This window comes from Scomber japonicus, chromosome 8 (genome assembly GCF_027409825.1).
Source record: "Scomber japonicus isolate fScoJap1 chromosome 8, fScoJap1.pri, whole genome shotgun sequence".
Taxonomy (NCBI): Eukaryota; Metazoa; Chordata; class Actinopteri; order Scombriformes; family Scombridae; genus Scomber; species Scomber japonicus.
The window spans coordinates 29,428,784-29,442,404 of NC_070585.1; positions in this window are offsets into that span (position 1 = coordinate 29,428,784).

A 13,621-nucleotide genomic window follows, 5' to 3' on the forward strand; every position below is an offset into this window, starting at 1 on the left:
ATGAAGCTCTGTAACACTGTATCTCCCTTAGATACAATTTAATGAGACACCAGTAGTGCTATTTTAAACTACATGCTGTTCTTCAGATATGCTCTAAAGAAATGTGCTTTATACCAGCACCTGTTTGAACACTGGAAACATGATGCATTGTGTGTGTGTGTGTGTGTGTGTGTGTCCACTACACTCCTTAGTAAACTAATCAGTCAATAAAATAATGTGTTGGACACACACCAGCTGCAACGACTCAATAATAAGACACTCACACATATTTTGTACCAAGTCATCACACAGTCTATCAGTTTCCTTCCTTCTTCATCTCTCTCTCTCTCTCTCTCTCTCTCTCTCTCTCTCTCTCTCTCTCTCTCTCTCTCTCTCTCTCTCTCTCTCTCTCTCTCTCTCTCTCTCTCTCTCTCTCTCTCTCTCTCTCTCTCTCTCTCTCTCTCTCACACACACACACACACACACACACACACACACACACACACACACACACACACACACACGCACATCTCAGTCAGTGGCTTGTTGGTAACCGTGGATATTTTTTTTGTCCAAATCTGACATTTAATGAGCTCGACCCAAATCTGTCTGCTTTTTAATGGGGATGTGGAGCAGACGCACGGACATAACAAGCCGAGAAACTGAAGAACCCCCCCCCCCCTTCCCCTAAGACATCAGCAGGGACTGAGACACTGAAACAAGCTGTTAGTGGACAGAAAAAGACTGTGTGACGATGTACAGACTGAAGCTCCTTTCACACCTGCTCTTCATGCTATCTGGATGTTTTCCGGGAAGAGCTGGTTGTCCGAATCAGTCCGAACCATTAAATGGACTTTACCTTGTCAGCTCCCAGGAACCAAGTCACTATAATGTCTGATTTAGCCCATATGTGAATACACCAGGTCATTTTTCGGAGTACTCACAGCGAGCGACTAGGTGTGTTGCTGATGTTGCTGGATAAACACACTAAAAGGAGAGAGGACACCTACTTCCTGCATCCCTCTCCTAAACTGAATGAAGTAAAGAGCAACTAAGTCCAAGAAAACCAGAACTTCTATTCCTGTGAAAACTGTACATTTTATGATGAGCCAGTATTCCCCTGTTACAGGAGAAAGCTAAATGGTAAAAGTCTTGAAATATTAAGGCTGTCAACGTTAAGCTGTTATGTAACATTTGCTGTTTTAAGAAAATAAATTGCCTGAATCCATTTACAGTAACCTGCTCATCCTGCTGAACATAAGTCATACGGCTTTTTGAGGCTTAGTGACTCCTGCAAGGTCAAAGCAAAAACATTCAAGACTGTCTAGAAAAGCGAGGAGGTTAAACTTAAAGAGAAGGAATCGTGATTTCAGTGCAAAATGAATAATAATGATCAGTAATTAGGGCTGTCAAACGATTAATTTTTTTAATCGAGATTAATCGCAGAATTTCCATAGTTAATTGTGATTAATAGCGTTTTGAATTACATGTTTAAAATCCTGTTATTTTACATTTCAAGGCAGTTTTAAGCCCATAATGTAAAGCATTTCTTACCAGAGTGTCTTAACTGGAAATCAATCACGGCTCTGCTGCGACTCCCACACTCCAAAATGGTCCTTTGGTGGAGCTGAGGCTCGCTTGGCTGCACCTGGGTGTTTAGCGTGGAGCTGCTAACTCAAACTCCATGTACTCCGGTGGTAGTTAAACTCCGTTTGACACAGGTTGCATTTTATTTTTGACTTGTCAACTGAACCGTCTCAAAGTTTTTTAAAGTTAAAAGCCGTTCAAAAGTCCAGTAGCTCTCTTACTGTCCATCACCGCGGTAGGTTTACTGCAGGAGGCCACTTCAAAGCATAGCGCTACAGCTAGAGGAGCCGTCTACGGGTGAGTAGAAGGGACAAAAAAAATGAACGCGTTATGGATTGCATTAATCTAATCGCGATTAACGCGTTAACGCTGACAGCCCTATCAGTAAAGCATTGCAGCCTCAAAGGTCTACTAATTAGATTTTAAACAGTTTCTTGTTATTCCTGAAATAAATAATGAATCTCTTCTGTATTCATAATCTTAATAAAACACAGATTTGTGTTAGACCTGACAGGATCCAAAAACAGTAACATTTTTAATGAGCCACTCAGCACATAAAACATTACTGTGTTGAATCTCAATGACAGCCAAGGTTATAAAATATCAAAAACAGATCAAATTTCTCCCGTAATCGTGTTTCACAGCACACAATATAAAAGTAACCCAGCAGCTGCATCTGTCTCTGCACCCAATGACACCTGCAGCTACAGAAACCTTTCAAAGCTTCACTAAATGAGCAGTCCTATTAAAGTTACTACTAAATGCAGGCGACACTTTTACAGCAATTTTTATACACTGGTGAGCATCTGCTGTGAAAGTAAGTAATAGTCACAGAGTTTGTGAAGATTCAACTTCTAGCGGTTGTAATGATGGTTATTATGAGTGTTTATGTCTCCTGGGAATGAATGAGAGGAAAACATTGTAGATGGGTAATAAGTGGAGATGTTGGCCTCCTCTTCTTGTCAGAGCTGGTTTTCTCTACTTTGGAGGCCGGTCTACGTCAAAGAAGAGAAACCATAGTCGCAGAGTTCGGTTTCATCGCTTCTCTTTTTGACTGATCCAAAAGTCAAACATGGGATGGATTTGAATATCCGTTTGGCAGACTTGTATTTCTAACCAGACAAAAAATGATGAAAGGAAATATGTACATTTTAAACAAATATAACAAAGTAAAACTAAAACCATTTGCTATAATTGTAGACAAAGGATGAATTAAAGCTTGGGTTGGGAAATGGGAAAAGCTTTGGAATCAGCTCCTTTGGCTCTGTATGGGCTTGAGTCCAGTTTCTGTTGGATCTGCTCTGGTATGGATCTGTATAATAAATAGTCTACTTCAGGTTTGAGTATAGAGACAGATCCTTTTTTGGTCAAGTACAATATTTGGACTGAGATTGACCTCAATGCACTAAAATACATTTTTTTTAAGGGGGAATTTTCCACACGGCTATTCCCGTTGGAGCTAGTGAGCATGTGTGGAGTGTTAGCTGCAGTTGTTTGTTGTGAGCTTGTGGTTGAACGCAGCTGACAGCATCATAGCAGCGTTTAACTCGTTAACTCGACAGCCTCAAAGCAAACGCTTCCTGTTAGGATTTTCTCTGTTTGGTTTTTTTGTTTATATCCGCAAGACAATGCAGTCCAGACACACACACACACACACACACACACACACACACACACACACACACACACACACACACACACACACACACACACACACACACACACACACACACACACACACACACACACACACACACACACACACACACACACACACACACACACACACACACAGAAATGCAGCCCCACACAGCCATGCAGAAACAAATATAGAAACATGAATGAAAATGAAAATAAACACACACATGCTTTCTCTTCCTCTCGGACACACACACACACACACACACACACACACACACACACACACACACACACACACACACACACACACACACACACACACACACACACACACTCACCTGTTATATCTTGCATATAAATATACACACACACACACACACACACACACACACATATGCATACACATACACACTAGGGCTCAAGATTAATGCTGTCCCGTCGTTCTGGGAATGGTACAAAATGTGTGTGTGATGAGCAAAGATCCGGATTTAATGATTCAGGGCCTCAGGAGAAACTCTGTCTTGCTTTACAAATTAAAGAAACAACAATTTGATTTTGGGACTGTTTACATTCACTTCAGAATGGTTAGGATTGTTTTTTGGGACAGTTCCGGGATGGTGGTGAAAAAAAAACAACAAAGTGAGACGGGAGCTTTGCACAAACACACACACACACACACACACACACACACACACACACACACACACACACACACACACACACACACACACAGTTAAAAATGGGGATAGTGTGTGTGTGTAGTATTGCTTCAGGTGTGTGAAAGACACAAAACACACACACACACACACACACACACACACACACACACACACACACACACACACACACACACACACACACACACACACACACACACACACACACACACACACACACTGAATACTGGAAACAAGATGTATATTATTTATAAGAAGGGGAGACAAAGAAAAAAATGGAGGGAAATACAAAACAAAAGAAGGGAGGAAGAGAAAGGAGAACAAAGGAGAGCGGACCAAACATACAAATTACTGAGAAGAAGAATTATACCAACTATAAATTGAACTTTCATACAAAGAATCTGTCCAATATGGTTCGTTATTTGAAACAATCTCAATCATCTCAATCGTCTCAATCAGTGTTGTAACCCTCTAATCTGTTGGGCATAGGGGGTTTTGGAAGTTATTTCGACAGGCACATCTGAAGGAGCACACGACCCCTTCAGGTGACTCGTTCTTTTTCGGAAACCCTGCAGGTCCCGCTATGTCCACACATCCGCTGAAAGTCCGCTATTACAGCTGCACTGGGTTGTAATCCAAAGTGTATCATTCCTGCCGGCTGTAGACACACACACACACACACCAGGATATACACTAAAAAACACCAAACTGGAGAGCCAAAAGCCGCTGTGCACACACACACACACACACGCACCACCGTCTTGATCACCGCTTAGACATTTGCTGCTCCAGACTCTCAATAAACACACGCAGTGACTCTGCAACCCACTTTAAAAACTCCATTTATAGATCTGTGCAATATATAGCTAGTGCAATATTTCACCAGACTCTTGTACTCATAGCTTTTTATTTTTTTACCTCATTGCCTTTGTTTTTGTTTTGTAGCATAGTTTTAGGATGGGTCGTGATTGATTGAGTGTTTGTAGAAGTATGTATGTGAGTATGTGTGTGTAGTAGTATGTCAAATACCACTGTGATTTAACCCTCCTGTTATCCTTGAGTCAAGGAAGGAATGGAGGAGGGAAAAAGCAAGGAAAGGAGGAAGGAAGGAAGGGAAGAAAAGGAAAAGGGAAGGGAGGAAGGAAAGGAAGGAAGGATGGAGGAAAGAAGGAAGGAAAGAAGGAAGGGAAGAAGGGAGGGAGGGAGGGGGAGGAAAGAAAGAAAGAGGGAAGGAGGGAGGGAGGAGGGAAAGAAAGAAGGAAGGACGGAGGACAGAAGGAAGGAAGTACGGAGGAAAGAAGGAAGGAAGGAAGGAAGAAGGAAGGAACAGTCAAAACAGACGGGGTCAATTTGACCCGGGAGGACGACACAAAGGTTAATTTCATTGTATTTCAAACACTTGATATAAATGTGCACAGTCAGCATATCTGTGTGCAACAGTCTCTTCAGTAGCCAAGTCGTCTCCTGTCAACACCTACAAACATAACAGTGTGTGTTGAAGTGTGTGTCGGCTTTAAATGTTTAGTTGGCCTGTCATCTCTCTTGTTATTCTTGCAAGTGATGCATGAAGCTGCCACCTCAAACACAATCACCCAATATATACTGAGTGTATTTATGTTTGTATATTATGTATCTCGGTGTGTGTTTTGAATGAAATGACCCTTAATGTTGATTCTCCTCCAAGCTTCCTGCATACAGAGCAGACAGAGCAGCGGGAGGCTGAGTAGCGGCTGTATATTTTCAGCCAAAGGTAATATTCCCAGCTGGAGAGAAGTCAGTGAATAATGAAGAGAGGCTGATGTTTGTTCTGCCAGTAAAACCCCCCCACCCCTCCCGACCCACTGAGAGCGCGGTAATATTTTTCACATCCTTAATACACGAGACGAGCTGGAGGGCTTTAAAAACTTCCAAGGAAGCGAGAGATCATCAAGTGCTGATGTTCGACACATTTCCGGAGGTTTTCTTTGTGTTTCGAACGGAGCGTATAATTTACTTTTTTTTGTGTGGTGAATCTCACCTCCTATTAACCTGCCTCGTGTACCGCTTCCTCAGTTCAGTTAGTGATTTCCCCACAAAGTGAACATGTGGCTTTACACAAAACTCAATATCTAGTGCTGCTTTGCATTTGGATACATTTTCTGCTCCTGTGGGTGTAGAAAATTGGTCTCTGTGCCACTTCACTGATGGATTCCTCCCTGTATATGATTGCTGAATTGGTACAATAGACACAAGCTCTGGGTCTTTGATTTTTTTTTTAATTTTTTTTTTAAAGTGACACCCAATTAAAACAAGGAAATTCATTTTAGAAATAATAGGTCAGAGATAAAGTAAGTTCATAGCACTGCAATATATCTGTAATAGTCTCTTACACAGTCTGCTCATTATTGAAAGTTCAGCAGTTCAATATAAGCAGGGAAAATTTAAATAATGCTACTCTGTTTAACCTTCTGGCAATAACTAACTATCTCATATATATCTTTAGTTTTAAAGTTAGGATTTATTTATCATGCTTTTTCAAAGGGTCATATTTACTGTATTTACTTTATTCTTTGTTGTATTAACTTCAAACAATTGCCTCAAATTTTTGGTTTAATTTCATTTAATGTGTTATGTTTAATGGAATTAGGTCCAACTGAGTATTGTACATACATACATACATACATACATACTACTACTACTACTACTAGTGGTAAAAAAATAACATTACATTTAGAGCATCCTTATTTTTATCATTTATTACACTGTCAAGGAGCCAAAACTATTTAAAAAAAAATCTCTTTACTACACATACTTATACTGTGTTGAGATGAACAATAAAGAATCCAGGATCAAAAGATACAATAAGAAATCATTCAGTAAATTCTACCTTGACCTTTAAGAAGGGTTTGCATGTGAAAACAGCAATCTGGGAGTTTGGAAAGTTAATTTATTTAAGCTATGACAGAGCTTATCAGACACAGAGGAGGCTCTGCGGCTTATGTTTGTTTATATTCAAATGTCAAACAGAGCAGAGAGAGAATAGACAAATATCAAATAGAAACTGCAGGTGCTTAAAGCGGAACTCCACATATTTTGCACATGATTTTGCAATTGATTTAGAAGTGTTAGGGAGTACAGTATGTGAGAAAAAAAAAGTTGCATTAAGTCATGAAATGTGATAATTGGTTTAATTGCATATATTTCGTAAATTTGCGTCAGTATGTAAATGAAAACCTGCGGGTAAGGAGTTAAAAATAACCGAGGTTACTAGACTTCTGCAGCCCATTTCTCATCTGTGTTAGAGGCTAGCAGCTCCAGACTAATATAACCCGGAGCTATAACCTTAACTAGCATTACACAACTGAATCTGCAATTAAAATTGATGGCAGTCTGGATGCATTGTGGGTAATGTAGGCACTAGGTTTTCAATTCTTTCTTTAACCTTCCTGTCGTCCTCCCGGGTCAAATTGACCCTGTCTGTTTTGACTGTTCCTTCCTTCCTCCCTTCCTCCTTGTCTCTTTCTTTCCTTCCTTCCTTTCTCCCTTCCTTCTTTCCTCCCTCCCTCCCCCTTTCTTCTGTCCTTCTGTCCTTCCTCCCTCCTTCCTTCTTACCTCCCTCCCTCCCTTCTTCCTTGTTTCCTCTGTGCTTCCTTCCTTCCTTTCCTCCCTTCCTTCCTTCCTTTCCTCCCTTCCTTCCTTCTTTCTTCCCTTCCATCCTTCTTTCCTCCCTCCCTCCCTCCTTCCTTCCTTCCTTCTTTCCACCCTTCTATCCTTCTTTCCTTCCATCCTGCCTTCCTTCCTTCCTTCCTTCCTTCCTCCCCTCCTTCCTTCTTTCCTCCCTTCCTTTCCTTCCTTCCTTCCTTCCTTCCTCCTGCCTTCCTCCCCTCTTTCCTTCTTTCCTCCCTTCCATCCTTCCTCCCTCCCTTCCTTCCTTCTTCCTCCCTTCCTTCCTTGACTCGAGGACAACAGGAGGGTTAAACTGTTCATCATAAATCAAACAATGTTATATGACTGTAATGCTAAATGGATGTTTCTTATTTTATCTCTGTTAGTACTGGCCTTGCTTTAACCTTTAACCTACTTTCCAGTCAGTGACAAGTAAAGCTCATCATCTTATGCTAATTTTCTGAAACTTTGACACATTTGATTGAAGAAGCTCTGATATGCAACACTGAACTGAAATACACTGCAGCTGCACCGATCAAATCCGTTCGTCAGATGAAAATAATCCTGCTTTCAATGAGATGAAAGGATTAAATTAAACAAGCTAATTTTCTTTCACATTTAAGATGCTAAAGTGCTGAGTTGATTCCATCTGAAAAGACAATTAACTTTTAATTGAGGTAGGAGTGTTTCAGTGTTTAATGTGTGTGTCATAGAGGAGGATTGTAACCTGCTGTGTATCTGTGCCTCCATATTTGTTCATCTCATCATGTTTTTACAGAAAGGAACACTTTATGCCCTCAAGCACTTAGAAAAAAAAGAAATTATAAGATGATGCATCTATAAAATATACTGCCTTCTGTCTGAATATTTCATTCAGTACAAGTGCTGTTAAAGCTTCAAGGATGCACGGCTGCAAGCGGATCTAAATATATGAATACAATATGTGAAGTTGAAGTGTTGTATATTATAAGTAGAGATGAATCTAGGATCTAACCATTTTAAATTACATTTCAAAGTAAAATTTAAAGCTAGATTAATTGAATTGGCCACTTTAGGCTGTGGAGCAAGCTGAAAACACAACAGTTACATATAAGCATCCTATAAAGTCGACTATGTTATAATGGTAAATATATCCTATAAAGTAGGATGAATTTAAAAGGGGATATATTCTGCATATTTCCAGCTCTATATTTATATCCTGGAGCTCTACTGGAATATCTTTGCATGATTTACTTTAAAAAACACTCCTTATTTATCTGATATCTGATATGGTCCTTTTATGCAGCCCCTCAGTTCAGCCTCTGTCTTAAACAGGCCGTTTTAAGCTCTCCTCGTGATGAGCCCATTCTGCTCTGATTGGTCAGTTTCCAGAAGTTGAATCATGTCTGATCTCCAGTTACATCAAACCATGAGAAGAACAACAGTATTAGGATTTTGCCGGAAATATAAACTTCTCAAATGCAACCATACATATCCAAGCTGATATCCGAACCACTGATATTCAAATTATGAGAGTGGACATAACATCTGATGGGATTCAGCACTAACTAAGGTTTCGACTTTCCAGGAGGAATAGAAAAGCGTGTTGGGTCCTCCCAAAAGTGCACAAAAAAGTGAGGATTCGAATTTCATTTCACCTTTTAACAGTTTTTAAAAATTATTATTTTACTGTTGTTCTGGCAGTATTTTGTATTAAGAAGCACAAAGTTGTTCCTTGTCTTTCTCTAGTTCATTCAATTGTCTGCAGACGGACTCCATGCTGTCTCAAGCGTGAGATGGCACAGCGAGCCCAGAGCAGAGGAAATAGTCAGATTATATACAATACATTATCTTGTGAAAGGATGACCTTGTTCTAGCATCAGAACAATGTCAGCACAATAGTCACGTCATTATGTGTGTACGATCAGGACAATGGTTAATCAGTAGATTATAACATACATGATGTTCACTCAATGTTCAATGATGTTCACTCAATCAGCATTTCATGTAACATAAGTGGTGTCATGGTCAGCAGATTATGACATACACATTCACCTAATCATATGACGTAGTTACTCATTTGTATCAGAGAAGACGAATAATAAGAATTCCCATTACACTGTTCAGCACAGTTGAAGTCACTTAAGTGCTCTGTGTGTTTAACCACCGTTGTGTTTTATTGCAGATGAGCTGAAGCTTCAGTATGCATAGCAGCCTGGTGAGTCCTCAGTGTGTTTGCTCAGCTCGTTGCAGGTGGTGTGAGCTTTCATATGTGTCAGCAGAACGTCACCACGGATGGAAATTACGTATTAAGTCAAGACTTTAAACCTCTCTGACATAAATCATTCTGATGCTCGTTTACAACACCGGAGAAAGTCATCCAGTATAAATAAAATAAATATAAAGGTTGAGGACACTCTGAAACTATGCTTTCCTTTCCTTTTCTCTCCATTAAACACTCTTTCTGTCTCTCTCTCTCTCTCTCTCTCTCTCGCTTCTTCATCTCATTGTCTTTGCTTCTTTCTGATTTTTCTTTTTCCATATCTCCTCCCTGATTCTCTCTATCTCCTCACCTTTCCTCCTCTCTCACCTCTCTTTACCTCTTCTTACCTTTTCTCTCTTCTTTTTTTTTCACTTCCCATTTTTACATCTTGCCTCCACTCTATCCTCTCCTTTCTTTAGTCCTGTCCTTTTGTCTTTCCGCTCCTCTCCTTTTTTTGTCCTTGCCTCTCATCCTCTATTCCGCTTCCCTTTCTCTCATTTTCTTGTCTCCTCTGATCTCTTCTTCCTGACCTTCATCTCTACTTTCATCTTAACTTTCCTCTTATATTCTTCCTCCTATCATATCTTAGTGTCAGTACTTCCTCTTCTCATGTCTCCTCTCCTTTACCCTCTTCCCTTTATCTCCTGTCTCCTCTGCTTCTTCTCTACTCATCTTTCTTTACTTTATGTACTCTTGTCTAACATTTCCCCCTCTTTCTCCTCTTTACTAGTTACTCTCCTCTCATCTCTTCCCTTCCTTTCCTATCTTATCCTTCTGTTCCCTCTCTCCTCATCACTCATTTCATTCTTCATGCTGTCTTCTCTCTTTTTTTCTTTCTCCTCTCCTGTGAAGAATTGCTTCTTGAATACAGTTTGTTCTCTAAGCAATGACGGGCTTCAGATATATGACTCCAATAAGACTATAAACACTCAGCAGGCTTACAGTTGGTGTGTGTGTCTGTGTATAATGGATTGTGTTAATATGCCTTGGAGAATATAGAGGTATTATGTGTTATGCTTTACTTGGCTAGTGTTAACTGGCTGATAGATCATAGCCAACATGTGTATGAATCAAACAGCTGCTCTTCACGCTCCACGTCTTTGTACTTGTAGAAAACAGGCTGATTTACAGCAGGTCTGATGCTTCTCACCACAGCCAAAGGGAAATCTGAGCATCCATGTTTCTTTTTTTTATGATTTCTTCATCGTTGCTAAGGTTTAAACAGCACATAGCTGAAATCCCCTGTCAATCATATCATGCAGATGGTACTGTGGCGTCTTCTTTTGTTTGTATCTCTATTATTTTATATTTTTAGACAGTTCAAGTATCATAGCAAATTATTTTTAAAGCGGCTATGATCAGTGAGAGGCGTCTCTGATAGTGATGAACTTAGAGACAATTATCAGTGACTCTGTAGCTCTGCTCGGCTTTATAGAGCTTTATAATGAATTTCAGCTCATTGTTTAGCTGTCCAGCTGCAACCTTTCCTGTTTTGGTTCACTTTCATTATGTGATTTTTGGCTTTTTTCAGAGACAAAGCTGTAAAAAACCCACTCTCTACTACCTGCTCAGCACCAAACAGCAAACAGACACAGTTAGTTGTAGATTAGCTGGTGAACATAGTGGAGCGTTTAGCAGCTAAACAACCAGATATTTCCCTCAGGAGTTAGTAGAGCTATAAAACAGAGTTAAAAGACAGTGGATATTGGACTTACATTCAGCAGGTAGACAGAAACAAGACTCCAAATAAATGATTATGTTTATAACTGTTCGCTAAGTCAGTGTTCTGCTCACAACACTTATTTTAGTGGGCAAAAATAAATAAATAAATGAATAAATGAATAACAATCAATTAATGCAGGTTTAAAATGTAATTATTATTTTTTTGCATATGTGTGCATGCTTTCTTTTTATGTGGTTTGTATATTTATGTCTCATATGTATGAATGCATTTCACATATACATTTATCTTTTATTATTTATTTCTAGAAATAAGGTTATCTATTTGATTTAATGCTGTTCATATTAATAGTGATTGTTCCCATCAATTGTACAGCACGCTCGTTGACACACAGGTCAAGGTGTTTGGATGTATGTTTTAAAAATAGGGGAAGCGGTAACTGGACTGTGTGTTAGTGTGTGTCCATCCTTGACCTCCTCCTTGAAGGAAGGGAGGGAGGAGGGAGGGAAGGAAAGAAGGACAGGAGAAAGGAAGGAAGGAAGGAAGGAAGGAAGGAAGGAAAGAGGGAAGGAAAGAAGGACAGAAGGAAGGGAGGAAGGGATAATTGTGCAGTAAGAACCGTCAAGATTGAGTTGGATTCACCAAATATGAAACAAACTGATTGAGGGATCACTGCAGGCCACTAATGCCTATGATAAGAAATCCTTATTCAATACAACTTTATTTTCAGACGCCATATATTTAAAGCCTTTTCATCGAGTGGTGCGTGCATCACTTCCTGTTTATCCTGACCCTCACAGTCAAAGATCATACCTGTGAGAACGTCCTGTTTGACTCATTGAAGAGGAACGAGGAGAAACATGTTGCACTTCTCTTGGATAATGACAGAGCACAGCAAGAACCTAAAGTCAACACTCAGCGTGACTCAGACATGCATTAATCCCACCTCAGGTCTCACTCTTGAGCTTTTCCTGTACCATTCCCATCAAAGAAGCGGTTACAGGCTGAGCTGACATACCACTGGCATTTTAAAAGCCATTACCCAAGCTGTGATTTTTCCACCACTGCTGAACCCCTCCACTGTCTCTGTCAGGCTGAATGGCTTTGCTATAATGGACTGTGGGATGAAGGTTGTATAAAACAAGTTTGTGCCTCTAAAATCCCCCCCAGTGAGATGCACTGCTGCTTTTAAAAACTGAACAGGAACAATGCACATCCAGATCAAAAGCTCGAAATTTGAAGTTTATGCCGGGCATCAGGCCGGGAGGGATTAGTTATAAGAATAAAGAAATGCATTTTTTATTTTTATGGACTCTTTGTATCATTTCCTACTTTTTTCCCCTCTTTTTTCCTCTTATTTCATTTTCATTTTAACTGGTTATTACTGTTTCTCTTTTCTCATTTTTTCACTCATGTCAAGTCGATACCTGAGCAATAATTGACTCAAACTCAAACGTAATGATTTGCAACTTCATTGATTGTCTCTTTTAGTTACATAGCTGCCACAGTGAATGATTCAACCCAATCTTCTAGAAATTACATTCATGTATGACTAAATCTTTTTTTTTTAATGGTTGAATGAATGAAGCCCCACATTTACATACATATTACACTGAAGTAGCAGGGATGAGGTCAGGAGTGGGTTGTGGGCGTTCAAGATACACAGACAGACTTTGACACCAGAGGCCGAGGTTAATGTGTTTAGGTTTAGGCAACAGAAGCACTTTGGTTAAGGTCCATAAAAGATTGTGGTCTCATTTAAATGTTAATAAACATGTGCTTCAATCATTGCTGGCTTATATTCATATTAAACAAATGCGGTCTTTCTCTAACCTCTCTAAGTGCTGCCAGCTCCTGAACATAACCATGAAACGTTTAAAATTGTAAAATCAGATATATTATTGTTCACATGTTCTTGCCAAATATGGTAACATCATTGTCTCATTATATTGAGCCAGAATGTAATATAATGTAATGTAATTCAGTCACAATTTGTTTCTGGAAAGATATATTTGCTGTTGCAGTTTATCTACGCAATTTCTAGGAAACAGGGTTGAAAAGTTTTGGATGTGCCAATCTGGGAGGATGAGCGTATGAAAACACCTCATGAAGCTGGGAAATAAGGACAGGCATTTTGATCTCTTTTCCCAATAATTTACGATTTTCTAA